Here is a 15,050-nt window from a genome sequence, read left to right as displayed (position 1 = left end):
ATAGGCCTACTGGTATCATGATGTATATATAGGCCTACTGGTATCATGATGTATATATAGGCCTACTGGTATCATGATGTATATATAGGCCTACTGGTATCATGATGTATATATAGGCCTACTGGTATCATGATGTATATATAGGCCTACTGGTACCATGATGTATATATAGGCCTACTGGTATCCATGATGTATATATAGGCCTACTGGTATCATGATGTATATGGGATAGGCCTACTGGTATCATGATGTATATATAGGCCCTACTGGTATCATGATGTATATATAGGCCCTACTGGTACCATGATGTATATATAGGCCTACTGGTACCATGATGTATATATAGGCCCTACTGATATCATGATGTATATATAGGCCTACTGGTATCATGATGTATATATAGGCCTACTGGTACCATGATGTATATATAGGCCTACTGGTACCATGATGTATATATAGGCCCTACTGGTATCATGATGTATATATAGGCCTACTGATATCATGATGTATATATAGGCCCTACTGGTACCATGATGTATATATAGGCCTACTGGTATCATGATGTGTATATATAGGCCCTACTGGTACCATGATGTATATATAGGCCTACTGGTACCATGATGTATATATAGGCCTACTGGTACCATGATGTATATATAGGCCCTACTGGTACCATGATGTATATATAGGCCTACTGGTATCATGATGTGTATATATAGGCCCTACTGGTACCATGATGTATATATATAGGCCTACTGGTACCATGATGTATATATATAGGCCTACTGGTACCATGATGTATATATAGGCCTACTGGTACCATGATGTATATATAGGCCCTACTGATATCATGATGTATATATAGGCCTGTGTATAGTATAATAATACATACATATAATAATAATACACTGTAACACACAGATTACTGCTGATATACACATCTCACACATTAGTGAAACGCAAGACATCCAACAGCATAATGCATGTACACACACACACACACACACACACACACACACACACACACACACACACACACACACACACACACACACACACACACAGCTCGGTTCAATCCGTAGTGCGGAAGCCCCGCGTTCTGGCGCTCTTGAAAGTTCCTTTCTGGTCAAACATATGCAGCTTTTCCCGTGAATGCAGTCCTCCCCAATTGCAGGAACTTTGCCTTTTCTAAAATTCAGATATTCAGCATTACTATTTCATTATTATTTATCTTTCTTTCTCTCTGCGTTGTTGGGATGGGCCCATAAAGCATTTCACTGCACCTGTTGTTTTACAGATACGTGACAATTGGTTTTGCTTTGATTCAGCGCTATGGATTATTCAGCCTATACATTATTCTACACATCTAATGATCGTGGACTTCAGGAAACAGCAGAGGGTGCACCCCCCTATCCACATCAATGAAACTGCAATGGAGAAGGTGGACAGCTTTAAGTTCCTCGGCGTACACATCACGGACAACCTGAAATGGTCCACCCACACAGACAGTGTGTTCAAGAAGGTGCAAAAGCGCATCGTCAACCTCAGGAGGCTGAAGAAATGTGGCTTATCACCTAAAACAAACTTCTACAGATGCACAATTGAGAGCATCCTGTCGGGCTGTATCACTGCCTGGTACGGCAACTGCACTGCCCTCAACCGCAAGGATCTCCAGAGGGTGGTGAGGTCTGCACAACCCATCACCGGGGGCACACTGCCTGCCCTCCAGGACACCTACACCACCCGATGTCACAGGAAGGCCATAAAGATCATCAAGGACAACAACCACCCGAGCCACTGCCTGTTCACCCCGCTATCATCCAGAAGGCGAGGTCAGTACAGGTGCATCAAAGCAGAGACCGAGAGACTGAAAAACAGCTTCTTGTCTAAACACACACATATACACACTGACTGGCCTGTCCAGTGTCTAAACACACACATACACACTGACTGGTCTGTCCAGTGTCTAAACACACACACACACACACACACACACACACACACACACACACACACACACACACACACACACACACACACACACACACACACACACACACACACACACACACACACACACACACACACACACACACACACACACACACACACACACACACACACACACACACACAGTAGGCTGTCCAGAGTAACAAACCCAGCCAAAGAAATTGTATTGTACTCTCCACAAACTCCTTTTGTCCAAGCATCAAAGGATTTTTTTGGGGGGGGGGGGGGTCCATTCTTTTCTTTTTTGGCTGGACTCTTTTTAATTAGAAAAGGAACAAGACAGCATGGGGAGAGTGATGCTGACAGACAGGAACACTACAGACAGGAACACTACAGACAGGAACACTACAGACAGGAACACTACAGACAGGAACACTACAGACAGCATGGGGAGAGTGATGCTGACAGACAGGAACACTACAGACAGGAACACTACAGACAGGAACACTACAGACAGGATCACTACAGACAGGAACACTACAGACAGGAACACTACAGACAGCATGGGGAGAGTGATGCTGACAGACAGGAACACTACAGACAGGAACACTACAGACAGGAACACTACAGACAGGAACACTACAGACAGGAACACTACAGACAGGAACACTACAGACAGGAACACTACAGACAGGAACACTACAGACAGCATGGGGAGAGTGATGCTGACAGACAGGAACACTACAGACAGGAACACTACAGACAGGAACACTACAGACAGGAACACTACAGACAGCATGGGGAGAGTGATGCTGACAGACAGGAACACTACAGACAGGAACACTACAGACAGGAACACTACAGACAGGAACACTACAGACAGCATGGGGAGAGTGATGCTGACAGACAGGAACACTACAGACAGGAACACTACAGACAGGAACACTACAGACAGGATCACTACAGACAGGAACACTACAGACAGGAACACTACAGACAGGAACACTACAGACAGGAACACTACAGACAGGAACACTACAGACAGGAACACTACAGACAGCATGGGGAGAGTGATGCTGACAGACAGGAACACTACAGACAGGAACACTACAGACAGGAACACTCCAGACAGGAACACTACAGACAGCATGGGGAGAGTGATGCTGACAGACAGGAACACTACAGACAGGAACACTACAGACAGGAACACTACAGACAGGAACACTACAGACAGGAAAACTACAGACAGGAAAACTACAGACAGGAACACTACAGACAGGAACACTACAGACAGCATGGTGAGAGTGATGCTGACAGACAGGAACACTACAGACAGGAACACTACAGACAGGAACACTACAGACAGGAACACTACAGACAGGAACACTACAGACAGGAACACTACAGACAGGAACACTACAGACAGGAACACTACAGACAGCATGGTGAGAGTGATGCTGAACACTACAGACAGGAACACTACAGACAGGAACACTACAGACAGGAACACTACAGACAGGAACACTACAGACAGGAACACTACAGACAGCATGGGGAGAGTGATGCTGACAGACAGGAACACTACAGACAGGAACACTACAGACAGCATGGGGAGAGTGATGCTGACAGACAGGAACACTACAGACAGGAACACTCCAGACAGGAACACTACAGACAGGAACACTACAGACAGGAACACTACAGACAGGAACACTACAGACAGGAACACTACAGACAGCATGGGGAGAGTGATGCTGACAGACAGGAACACTACAGACAGGAACACTACAGACAGGAATACTACAGACAGGAAAACTACAGACAGCATGGGGAGAGTGATGCTGACAGACAGGAACACTACAGACAGGAACACTACAGACAGGAACACTACAGACAGGAACACTATAGACAGCATGGGGAGAGTGATGCTGACAGACAGGAACACTACAGACAGGAACACTACAGACAGGAACACTATAGACAGGAACACGACAGACAGGAACACTACAGACAGGAACACTACAGACAGGAACACTACAGACAGGAACACTACAGACAGGAACACTACAGACAGGAACACTACAGACAGGAACACTACAGACAGCATGGGGAGAGTGATGCTGACAGACAGGAACACTACAGACAGCATGGGGAGAGTGATGCTGACAGACAGGAACACTACAGACAGGAACACTACAGACAGGAACACTATAGACAGGAACACTACACAGCATGGGAGAGTGAGACAGGAACACTACAGACAGGAACACTACAGACAGGAACACTACAGACAGGAACACTCCAGACAGGAACACTACAGACAGGAACACTACAGACAGGAACACTACAGACAGCATGGGGAGAGTGATGCTGACAGACAGGAACACTACAGACAGGAACACTACAAACAGGAACACTACAGACAGGAACACTACAGACAGCATGGGGAGAGTGATGCTGACAGACAGGAACACTACAGACAGGAACACTACAGACAGGAACACTACAGACAGGAACACATGACAGGGGGAGAGTGATGCTGACAGACAGGAACACTACAGACAGGAACACTACAGACAGGAACACTACAGACAGGAACACTGGGGACAGGAACACTACAGACAGGAACACTACAGACAGCATGGGGAGAGTGATGCTGACAGACAGGAACACTACAGATAGGAACATGACAGACAGGAACACTACAGACAGGAACACTACAGACAGGAACACTACAGACAGCATGGGGAGAGTGATGCTGACAGACAGGAACACTACAGACAGGAACACTACAGACAGGAACACTACAGACAGGAACACTACAGACAGGAACACTACAGACAGGAACACTACAGACAGCATGGGGAGAGTGATGCTGACAGACAGGAACACTACAGACAGGAACACTACAGACAGGAACACTACAGACAGGAACACTACAGACAGGAACACTACAGACAGCATGGGGAGAGTGATGCTGACAGACAGGAACACTACAGACAGGAACACTACAGACAGGAACACTACAGACAGGAACACTACAGACAGGAACACTACAGACAGGAACACTACAGACAGGAACACTACAGACAGGAACACTACAGACAGCATGGGGAGAGTGATGCTGACAGACAGGAACACTACAGACAGGAACACTACAGACAGGAACACTACAGACAGGAACACTACAGACAGGAACACTACAGACAGCATGGGGAGAGTGATGCTGACAGACAGGAACACTACAGACAGGAACACTACAGACAGGAACACTACAGACAGGAACACTGACAGACAGGAACACTACAGACAGGAACACTACAGACAGGAACACTACAGACAGGAACACTACAGACAGGAACACTACAGACAGCATGGGGAGAGTGATGCTGACAGACAGGAACACTACAGACAGGAACACTACAGACAGGAACACTACAGACAGGAACACTACAGACAGCATGGGGAGAGTGATGCTGACAGACAGGAACACTACAGACAGGAACACTAGACAGAACAGGGAACACTACAGACACTACAGGAACACTACAGACAGGAACACTACAGACAGGAACACTACAGACAGGAAAACTACAGACAGGAACACTACAGACAGGAACACTACAGACAGGAACACTACAGACAGCATGGGGAGAGCGATACTGACAGACAGGAACACTACAGACAGGAACACTACAGACAGGAACACTACAGACAGCATGGGGAGAGTGATACTGACAGACAGGAACACTACAGACAGGAACACTACAGACAGGAACACTAAAGACGGCATGGGGAACATGCTGACAGACAGGAACACTACAGACAGGAACACTACAGACAGCATGGGGAGAGTGATACTGACAGACAGGAACACTACAGACAGGAACACTACAGACAGGAACACTACAGACAGCATGGGGAGAGTGATACTGACAGACAGGAACACTACAGACAGCATGGGGAGAGTGATGCTGACAGACAGGAACACTACAGACAGGAACACTACAGACAGGAACACTACAGACAGGAACACTACAGACAGCATGGGGAGAGTGATACTGACAGACAGGAACACTACAGACAGGAACACTACAGACAGGAACACTACAGACAGCATGGGGAGAGTGATACTGACAGACAGGAACACTACAGACAGGAACACTACAGACAGGAACACTACAGACAGCATGGGGAGAGTGATGCTGACAGACAGGAACACTACAGACAGGAACACTACAGACAGGAACACTACAGACAGGAACACTACAGACAGCATGGGGAGAGTGATGCTGACAGACAGGAAAACTACAGACAGGAACACTACAGACAGGAACACTACAGACAGGAACACTACAGACAGCATGGGGAGAGTGATGCTGACAGACAGGAACACTACAGACAGGAACACTACAGACAGCATGGGGAGAGTGATGCTGACAGACAGGAACACTACAGACAGGAACACTACAGACAGGAACACTACAGACAGCATGGGGAGAGTGATGCTGACAGACAGGAACACTACAGACAGGAACACTACAGACAGGAACAGGAACACTACAGACAGGAACACTACAGCCATTATGGGGAGAGTGATTCTGACAGACAGGAACACTACAGACAGGAACACTACAGACAGGAACACTACAGACAGCATGGGGAGAGTGATGCTGACAGACAGGAACACTACAGACAGGAACACTACAGACAGGAACACTACAGACAGGAACACTACAGACAGGAACACTACAGACAGGAACACTACAGACAGGAACACTACAGACAGGAACACTACAGACAGGAACACTACAGACAGGAACACTACAGACAGGAACACTACAGACAGGAACACTACAGACAGGAACACTACAGACAGGAACACTACAGACAGGAACACTACAGACAGGAACACTACAGACAGGAACACTACAGACAGGAACACTACAGAATGGAGCTGCATGCTCATCAGACTATTATTCTGAATGAATGAATTCAGCTATCAAAGAACAAATAAACTGGCTTGTCCTCCAGATTCTAGTTGATTGAAACAGTCATGAAAGACAGAGAGCTTTTGGGACGAGCCCCTTCCTCTCAAACCGTGACAGAAGATAACTAGAGTTAGGACAGAGGTACACTAAAAACACAAATGTACTGATCACTAATCATAGGAACTAATGAATTACATTTCCCACTGTGGGTTTGAAGATGAACTATACACTGTTCTAACAAGTATGTGATGTGAATGATAAGGATGATCACTCCTCAATATCTCTCTGAAGATGTACAGAGCCTTCAGAAAGTATTCCGACTTTTCCCACATTTCGTTGTGTTACAAAGTGGAATTAAAATGTAATGAATTTTCATTTTCCTTGTCAACGATCTACACAAAATACTCAGTAATGTCAAATCTAAAAAAATGTATGAAAAATTAACACTAACATATCTTGATTAGATAAGAATTCACCCACTGAGAAAAGAGAAACCAAGCAAATCAAAAAAGTAACACTGCACAGGCTGTATAAAAATGGTTTTAGAGAGAACGTCTGGGGCGATGTAGATCAAACCTCTCAGTATGAGAGGGAGAGTTTGTGATGTAGGGCAGTGTTAAGTCTGTGATGATGTGCAACCAGTAGGAGTAAAGGGAGTGGAATAGAGAGGAATTAGAAAGAAATGGCAGAACAGACAGCGTTAGGTGCGATGCTCTGAGGTCATAAGAGGAAAGTAGATTCATATAGAATGGAGAGGAGGAATAGCAGGAGTTGGGATCCTATGGTGTTTCATTATCCCACCCCATTAGAGATGACACCCTGCTCAGTGGGACATTACACCTGGACAACACCCCTCTAAATTACATTGCACACAAACTAACACACACACACGGGCACACTTCTGTATACCATTACATCACAGGACATTGCCCTCCTCTAATGGAATTGATGAAAAAGGGAAGGTGGATGAGGAGAGGAGAGCAGAAGTGAAAACTGTTTCAATCCATTCACTTAAAACAAATTCAAATCAAATTGTATTTGTCAGATACACATGGTTAGCAGATGTTAATGCGAGTGTAGCGACATGCTTGTGAAAGCATTCCGATGCAGGCTACCAGTACAAACATAGACACCTGAATATTTTATTAACTTATTCACTTTCAGTGGAGGTAGATCAGCTTTAATATTGCAGATAAATTGTGGGCTGTATCTATTTAATTGTTTGCATATTTTCTAATCCCCCTTACCATCCCTCCCCTGATTGGACTAAACTAACAGACAACATTTCTACTGCTACTTCCAGCAATTTTTGTGCAAATGTACGGTACCTGTAGTTAAATAATTATCCTGTACCTGTAGTTAAACAATTATACTGTACCTGTAGTTAAATAATTATACTGTACCTGTAGTTAAACAATTATACTGTACCTGTAGTTAAACAATTATACTGTACCTGGGGTTAAATAATTATACTGTACCTGTAGTTAAATAATTATACTGTACCTGTAGTTAAATAATTATACTGTACCTGTAGTTAAATAATTATACTGTACCTGTAGTTAAATAATTATACTGTACCTGTAGTTAAATAATTATACTGTACCTGTAGTTAAATAATTATACTGTACCTGTAGTTAAATAATTATACTGTACCTGTAGTTAAATAATTATACTGTACCTGGGGTTAAATAATTATACTGTACCTGTAGTTAAATAATTATACTGTACCTGTAGTTAAATAATTATACTGTACCTGTAGTTAAATAATTATACTGTACCTGTAGTTAAATAATTATACTGTACCTGTAGTTAAATAATTATACTGTACCTGTAGTTAAACAATTATACTGTACCTGTAGTTAAATAATTATACTGTACCTGTAGTTAAATAATTATACTGTACCTGTAGTTAAACAATTATACTGTACCTGTAGTTAAACAATTATACTGTACCTGTAGTTAAATAATTATACTGTACCTGTAGTTAAATAATTATCCTGTACCTGTAGTTAAATAATTATACTGTACCTGTAGTTAAATAATTATACTGTACCTGTAGTTAAATAATTACACTGTACCTGTAGTTAAATAATTATACTGTACCTTTAGTTAAACAATTATACTGTACCTGGGGTTAAATAATTATACTGTACCTGGGGTTAAACAATTATACTGTACCTGTAGTTAAATAATTATACTGTACCTGTATTTAAACAATTATACTGTACCTGTAGTTAAACAATTATCCTGTACCCGTAGTTAAATAATTATACTGTACTTGTAGTTAAATAATTATCCTGTACCTGTAGTTAAATAATTATACTGTACCTGTAGTTAAACAATTATACTGTACCTGTAGTTAAATAATTATACTGTACCTGTAGTTAAATAATTATCCTGTACCTTTAGTTAAATAATTATACTGTACCTGTAGTTAAATAATTATACTGTACCTGTAGTTAAATAATTATACTGTACCTGTAGTTAAATAATTATACTGTACCTGTAGTTAAATAATTATACTGTACCTGTAGTTAAATAATTATACTGTACCTGTAGTTAAATAATTATACTGTACCTGTAGTTAAATAATTATACTGTACCTGTAGTTAAATAATTATACTGTACCTGTAGTTAAATAATTATACTGTACCTGTAGTTAAACAATTATACTGTACCTGTAGTTAAACAATTATACTGTACCTGTAGTTAAATAATTATACTGTACCTGTAGTTAAATAATTATACTGTACCTGTAGTTAAATAATTATACTGTACCTGTAGTTAAATAATTATACTGTACCTGGGGTTAAATAATTATACTGTACCTGGGGTTAAATAATTATACTGTACCTGTAGTTAAATAATTATACTGTACCTGTAGTTAAATAATTATACTGTACCTGTAGTTAAATAATTATACTGTACCTGTAGTTAAATAATTATACTGTACCTGTAGTTAAATAATTATACTGTACCTGTAGTTAAATAATTATACTGTACCTGGGGTTAAATAATTATACTGTACCTGGGGTTAAATAATTATACTGTACCTGTAGTTAAATAATTATACTGTACCTGTAGTTAAATAATTATACTGTACCTGTAGTTAAATAATTATACTGTACCTGTAGTTAAATAATTATACTGTACCTGTAGTTAAATAATTATACTGTACCTGTAGTTAAATAATTATACTGTACCTGGGGTTAAATAATTATACTGTACCTGTAGTTAAATAATTATACTGTACCTGTAGTTAAATAATTATACTGTACCTGTAGTTAAATAATTATACTGTACCTGTAGTTAAATAATTATACTGTACCTGTAGTTAAATAATTATACTGTACCTGGGGTTAAATAATTATACTGTACCTGTAGTTAAACAATTATACTGTACCTGTAGTTAAATAATTATACTGTACCTGGGGTTAAATAATTATACTGTACCTGTAGTTAAATAATTATACTGTACCTGTAGTTAAATAATTATACTGTACCTGTAGTTAAATAATTATACTGTACCTGGGGTTAAATAATTATACTGTACCTGGGGTTAAATAATTATACTGTACCTGTAGTTAAATAATTATACTGTACCTGGGGTTAAATAATTATACTGTACCTGGGGTTAAATAATTATACTGTACCTGTAGTTAAATAATTATACTGTACCTGGGGTTAAATAATTATACTGTACCTGTAGTTAAATAATTATACTGTACCTGTAGTTAAATAATTATACTGTACCTGTAGTTAAACAATTATACTGTACCTGGGGTTAAATAATTATACTGTACCTGTAGTTAAATAATTATACTGTACCTGGGGTTAAATAATTATACATATACCTGTAGTTAAATAATTATACTGTACCTGTATATAAATAATTATACTGTACCTGGGGTTAAATATTTATACTGTACCTGGGGTTAAATAATTATCCTGTACCTGTAGTTAAATAATTATACTGTACCTGGGGTTCAATAATTATACTGTACCTGGCGTTAAATAATTATACTGTACCTGGGGTTAAATAATTATACTGTACCTGGGGTTAAATAATTATACTGTACCTGTAGTTAAATAATTATACTGTACCTGGGGTTAAATAATTATACTGTACCTGGGGTTAAATAATTATACTGTACCTGGGGTTAAATAATTATACTGTACCTGTAGTTAAATAATTATACTGTACCTGGGGTTAAATAATTATACTGTACCTGGGGTTAAATAATTATACTGTACCTGTAGTTAAATAATTATACTGTACCTGTAGTTAAATAATTATACTGTACCTGTAGTTAAATAATTATACTGTACCTGGGGTTAAATAATTATACTGTACCTGTAGTTAAACAATTATATTGTACCTGTAGTTAAATAATTATACTGTACCTGCGGTTAAATAATTATACATATACCTGTAGTTAAATAATTATACTGTACCTGTGTCACACCCTGGTCTAAGTATTTTGTGTTTTTCTTCATGTATTCTCATTGACTGATGGTGGTTTTTCAGATCCCGTAATAATACAGATATTATGACATAACACCCATTCCTGGACCTGACTCCACGAGCAAGTCATCGATGATCAGTACCAGAAATAAGTTCTATTGATTCTGTTCCCTTGTGGCAGAGTCTGCTCAAGGCTGACTGTTCAATGCCCCATATATTGAGCATTGTTTTTGTAGCAAGTATTTTATGTAAAGGCTTAAATTGAAATGGAAGGGTTGATGAGTCAATTGTTGTTTTAAATATTAATTCATAAAACCCAATGCCAAGGCATTGTAACATCAAAGACCTGTTCTCAACTGACTTGAATTTTATTATGACATTACTGTCAAACATTTTGACTAAGTGAAACTGATATTGATATACAGTACATTTTGATATACAGTACATTTTGATATACAGTACATTTTGATATACAGTACATTTTGATATACAGTACATTTTGATATACAGTACATTCGGAAAGTATTGAGACCCCTCCTCTTTTTCCAAACATTGTTACATAACAGCCTTATTCAAATATGTATTCAAATGTTTTTTTTCCCTCATCAATCTACACACAATAACCCGTAATGACAAAGAAAAAACACAGTTTTAGAAATGTTTGCAATGAATAAAAAATAAAAACCTGAAATATCACATTTACATAAGTATTCAGACCTTTTACTCAGTACTTTGTTGAAGCACTTGTGGGAGTGATTACTGCCTCGAGTCTTATTTTGTATGACGATACAAGCTTGTTACACCTGTACTTGGGGAGTTTCTCCCATTATTCTCTGCAGATCCTCTCAAGCTGTCAGGTTGGATGGGGAGCATTGATGCACAGCTATTTTCAGGTCTCTCCAGAGATGTTCGATCGGGTTTAAGTCCGGGGTCTGGCTGGGCCACTCAAGGACATTCAGAGGCTTGTCCAGAAGCCACTCCTGCGTTGTGTGCTTAGGGTCGTTGTCCTGTTGGTAGGAGAACCATTGCCCAGTCTTAGGTACTGAGCAGGTTTTCATCAAGGATCTCTCTGTACTTCACGCCGTTAATCTTGCCCTCAATCCTGACTAGTCTCCCAGTCCCTGCTACTGAATAACATCTCCACAGCATGATGCTGCCACCACCATGCTTCACCGTAGGGATGGTGCCAGGTTTCCTCCAGATGTGATGCTTTGTATTCATGCCAAATAATTTAATCTTGGTTTCATCAGACGAGAGAATCTTGTATCCGATGGTCATCCGATGGTCCTTCAGGTGGCTTTTGTCAAACTCCAAGCGGGCTGTCATGTGCTTTTTACTGAGGAGTGACTTACGTCTGGCCACTCTCCCATAAAGGCCTGATTGGTGGAGTGCTGCAGGGATGGTTGCCCGTCTGGAAGGTTCTCCCATCTCCACAGAGGAACTATGAAGCTCTGTCAGAGTGACCATCGGGTTCTTGGTCACCTCCCTGACCAAGGCCCTTCTCCCCCAATTGCTCAGTTTTGCCAGGCAGCCAGCTCTAGGAAAAATCTTGGTGGTTTCCCAAAATTCTTTCATTTAAGAAATGGAGACCACTTGGTTCTTGGGGACCTTCAATGCTGCAGACATTTTTTGATACCCTTCCCCAGATCTGTGCCTCGACACAGTCCTGTCTCGGAGCTCTACGGACAATTCCTTCAACCTCATGGTTTATTTTTTTGCTCTGACATGAGCAGTCAACTGTGGGACCTTATATAGACAGGTGTGTGCCTTTCCAAATAATATCCAATCAATTGAATTTACCATAAGTGGACTCCAATCAAGTTGTAGAAACATTCTCAAGGATGATCAATTTCGAGTCAATTTCGAGTCTCATAGCAAAGAGTATTTCTGTTTTTGTAATAAATTAGCCACAATTTCTAAAAACATGTTTTCACTTTGTCATTATGGGGTATTGTCTGTAGATTCATGAGTAATACATTTAGCCATTATTCTTTTTTCGCAATGTTGAAGGGTGAGGGGCATCACATTTTGAAAGTGACTTGGTCTTGGCGCTTGCTCCCTGGCATGTGGCTGCCTGGCTCTTGCTGTAGTCCCTATTTCTGTGTCTGACAGTTTTCCATTTATAAATGATAGTAATGGATATTTCAGTACTTCATAAAATGTGATATATATCTCCATTGGAATACCATCAAGGCCAGGGTTTTCCCCATCTGAAAGGAATCAATTGCCATCTATAGTTCGTCAGGTGTATTTAGGCCTTTACAATCTTCTTTTGTTTTTGCTAGTGTCGCAGATAGTGTAACATGATTTGTTGGGCAGAAGGATATCACAAACCTCATCATCAGGAGTGATTAGAAGAACTTGACAAGTGAAGTTCCTCAAACTCTTAGTTTTGTGTCCAGATTATTTAGTGCTTCTGTATTACATGTATCTACACCATTGATGTGTTAAATTAGATGTTCTATTTCAAGTCTTTTCTCTGTGGACATATACTGTTTTGGGGATGAAAATTAACTTATTGGTGACAGGGGGCAGTATTTTCACGGGAAAACACTCTGAACTTTCTAAAACTGTTTTAATCATGTCTGTGAATATAACGAAACTTATTTAGCAGGCGAAACCCCGAGGACAAACCATTCAGATTTTTTTTGAGGTCACTCTCTTTTCAATAAAATTTCATTAGGAATCCAGATTTCTAAGGGATCTTCTTGGAGTTCCGATCGCTTCCACTGGATGTCAAAAGTCTTTAGAAATTGGTTGAGGTTATTCCTTTGTGTAATGAAGAAGTACTGCCATCTTGAAAGAGGGTCACTTGAAGTGTACTGTTAGATAGACGCGCGTGACCAGAAAGCTAGCTACTGTTTGTTTTCATCCTGTATTGAACACAGATCATCCCGTCTCCAATTTTATTGATTATTTACGTAAAAAAATGCCTAAGGTTGTATTACAAAAGTAGTTTTGGCAAAGTTTACAGGTAACTTTTGAGATATTTTGTAGTCACGTTGAGCAAGTTGGAACCGGTGTTTTTCTGGATCAAACGCGCCAAATAAATTGACATTTTGGATATATATCGATGGAATTAACAAAAGGACCATTTGTGATGTTTATGGGACATATTGGAGTGCCAACAAAAGAAGCTCGTCAAAGGTACGGCAGGAATTATATTTTTATTTCTGCGCTTTGTGTCGTGGCTGTAGGGTTGAAATATGGTTTCTCTCTTTGTTATGTTTGATTGTTATGTTTGATTCATAACAAGTGTAGCTTTAACTTGCTATCTTGCATGTGTGATTTAATGAACGTTTGATAGGAATCTATTTGAATTTGGCGCTCTGCTTTTTCCCTGGCTTTTTATCCCAGAGAGGATTTAAATTAACATAAATGATCATCATCATTCTTATTAAGTGGTATATGATTAGCATCTGTTACAAAAATACCCCTCAGTAAAACAATCCCCATCTCACTACTACTACCACCCCACCCCTCAGTAAACAATACCCACCTCACTACCCAACCCCTCAGTAAACAATCCCCACCTCACTATCCCACCCTCAGTAAAACCATCCCCACCTCACTACCCAACCCCTCAGTAAACAATCCCCACCTCACTACCCTACCCCTCAGTAAACAATCCCCACCCCACTACT

The sequence above is a fragment of the Oncorhynchus keta genome, chromosome 4 (genome assembly GCF_023373465.1).
Source record: "Oncorhynchus keta strain PuntledgeMale-10-30-2019 chromosome 4, Oket_V2, whole genome shotgun sequence".
Lineage (NCBI taxonomy): Eukaryota > Metazoa > Chordata > Actinopteri > Salmoniformes > Salmonidae > Oncorhynchus > Oncorhynchus keta.
The sequence above is the reverse complement of the archived record's forward strand: the minus strand, read 5'-3'. Positions refer to the sequence as shown.